Below are 3,051 nucleotides of genomic sequence, written 5' to 3' on the forward strand. Positions count from 1 at the left end.
ACATTGAAAGGAACAGTTAATGCTTAAAATTTTTTATATTATGACCAATTTTGCATGCTTATATCTGGTAATCTGAGAAACTGCTTTGAAGACAACAATATGCAATTGTTGAATTCCTACCATCTTGTCTAGTTTAACTCTGTATTATCTCTAATGTTTTATTTAATAATTACTTTTTATTCTCTTTAATGGTTTGAACAATCATCCATTCTTATGTCTGGTAATCTGAGCAATGTAGTTGAAGATAACACTAGGTAATATAACAACCACTGTTTTATTTTTTTAAATAAAATTTTTTTTTGTCTTTTTAAGACAGGGTCTCACTATGCAGTTCAGGCTGGCCTTGAGCTCACTTTGTAGTGCAGGCTGGCCTCGAACTCACAACAATCTTCCTGCCTCAGCCTCCCAAGTGCTGGGATTACAGGCATGCACCAGCACACCAGACTAACAACCACTGTTAATTCCTATAATTTTGTTTTAAAACTCTGTTTCACTTTGAATGTTTTTGTTTTGTTTTATGTCTGTGATACTGGTATGCTGCTATTGTTCTTTTTTTTTTTTTTACTACTCTCTTTAAAATAACATACATGCTTTCATAATAGAAGGATGGTATGGGTGAATGAGGATGATGATGACGTCTTTGATACTGGCCATGTAAGCCAAAGTTCCTGATATAGATGCAAGGAATGCAGACCTCCTTGATTCCAATGGTGAAGAAAACAGCAATGTGAGTATATATTTGACTAGTCAAAATGTTGTAAAATGGCCACGCAACTAAATACAGTGATCTAATGTTAGAATTAGGTCTGAAAATATAGTGTGTGGCATAGTTTGATAGTTTACAAAGAATATAACGAGTACAAAATATTGTGGAGAAATTTTCTTAGAGGATTGGGACTGGAGCCCATAAGAGATCATTTATAGCAGAGGAAAAACAAAATACTTCTGCCCATAGAACTATGCAAAAAAATTATGGAGCACACTGGTGAGGTGACAGGTGAACAGGCAGGTGCAACATCACAAAGACCTATTATGACAACAGGAAAATGAAAAAGATGTCACCTGTGTCCTACAAGAAAGTACAGGAAAACAAAATATGTACTGCCATTGGAAGCAATACTTGTGTGGGGAACATGCAGTTGTCATGTGTGAAGACTGCCTTTGGTGTGACAGTTGAAGCAAACCTTATTTCTGTGGTAGACTTTTGTTTGTGTTTACACTGTAGTTCACATAGGTTTTTATTTTTGATGTTACTTTTTACATTGTGTAAGTAAGTAAACAGCTCATGTGAAAATGCTGATATCTCTTTTAAGTACTCACTACATATTTGATATTGTATTTTACTGACATTTTATTTCCCTGTTAAGTACATGTTGTATAATACAGTAGGAAGCTCCTGACAAAACAGGAAGAGAAGAGAGGAGACAAAACTGCCAAATAGGAAAGGAAACTTAAGTACACATGCTGTCAGTGCAAGCAAGATGTGTGCATGGAACATGCAATTGTCATGTGTGAAGACTGCCTTGGGGCCTGGGGATATAGCCCAGTGGCATAAGCACCTGCCTGGCAAGTGCAAGGTCATGAGTTTGATCCCCAGTACTGAAAAAAAAAAAAAAAAAAGACTGCCTTGGGTGTGACAGTTGAAGCAAAGCTAATTTTTGTGGTAGAGTTCTATTGGTGTTTTCATGTAGGAATTGATACTGGAATTTATTTCTGATGTTATCTCTTAGGTTTTATAAGGAAGTATGCAGCTGATGTGAAAATGTTGATGTTCATTGTAAAGAATTTAACAATTTATATTGTTGATAGTTTATGTTCCTGTTAACTATACACTATATAATGAGAACCTCCCAAAAAAGTAGCAAGACCACTGAGATGTCAGATATGTCCTACAAAAAGGCCAGGAAAGCAAAAGACATTGCGCTGTTAGTGTAAGTGATGTGTGTATGGAATGTGCTGTTGTCATGCATGTAGACTGCCTTAGTGTGATAATTAAAGATTTTTTTTGCAGAGTGCTATTGATATTTTCATTGTAGTTCGTATGGGAGTGTATTTCTGATGCTCTTTTTTAGACACCAAAAAACAATGTTGAAAATCTTGATGCTTTTTTATAAATACTCAGCAAATATTGAAAACTCACTCCTTTATTTTTGCGATTTTTTTTCCCATTAAGTACTCATTGTTTAATATAATAAAACTCCTAAAATTAAAATTAGTAATTCATCAATAGCAATATTCTAAAGTATAAATGTGGGTCTGACAGACCCACGTTCATGCACCTTGATGACAAAATTAGCCTTATGCTCCGAGGGCTACACCCTGTTGTCCAGGGGTCAGTCTTCTGACTGAGGGCAGAGACGGCTGGCAGGAGACTGGGGAAGGTGGGGGAGGGGGGAGGTGGCGGTGAGACAGGCATTCCATTACGTGGGCTAACAGTTTCCATGGCCTGTGAAAGAGCCTTGGGCCTCAGCCTAGGGAAGCTGTAACCAGCGCTCTCTGGGTGGGTTCTTGTACTGAGGGCGATGAAGACTGAGGCCATGGGATGGCTGGAAACGGCAAGCAGTGGGGAGCGGGCAGGGTGCGGTTTATTAGCAGGAGTAGAGAAAAGCCCTCACAAGAGGACAGGGCAGAGACGCCAAGGAAGCACTCAGATTTAGAGCCTAGATCTCCCAGCCTCTGGGAGGGCTGACATCCGGGGCAGAAGACGCAGAAGAACACAAGTGTGCCAGACTTTCCATCGCCAGGGTTCAATCAGGTCTTCTTCTCCTGCACTCGAGTTTCCCACAAGGCTCCTTTCACCTGGCCTTAGTTGAATCAGGTCTTGGGTTATGTCCCTTATCTGTTTGTCTCAACAGGGAGACTTGGGCTCTGGCACATGTACATGCATCTTACTGAATTATCAGAGTGTGGAGGGAGAACAAAAAGTCATCTTTTTCATATATGGTTGGTTTGGCCAAGGACAGTTAAGATTTAGAGCAAAATCAAAATGTGGGCAGCACTGGCGGCCAACTATACATCAACTTAAAATAAATACATATATATATATATATA

At 38.9% G+C, this 3,051-nt stretch overlaps 1 long non-coding RNA gene across 1 annotated transcript in view; it reads left to right on the forward strand.

Annotated features, from left to right (window-relative positions):
* Positions 1 to 510: 510 nt before the first annotated feature.
* The window catches only part of LOC106146758, a 12,650-nt gene continuing 10,109 nt past the window's right edge, over positions 511 to 3,051 (forward strand). The window contains exon 1 of the long non-coding RNA XR_001231333.1: positions 511 to 727. This is a non-coding gene — a long non-coding RNA (uncharacterized LOC106146758). The remainder of the gene's footprint in view (positions 728 to 3,051) is intronic.

This window comes from Chinchilla lanigera, unplaced genomic scaffold (assembly GCF_000276665.1).
Source record: "Chinchilla lanigera isolate Chin_1 unplaced genomic scaffold, ChiLan1.0 scaffold00093, whole genome shotgun sequence".
Classification (NCBI taxonomy): Eukaryota; Metazoa; Chordata; class Mammalia; order Rodentia; family Chinchillidae; genus Chinchilla; species Chinchilla lanigera.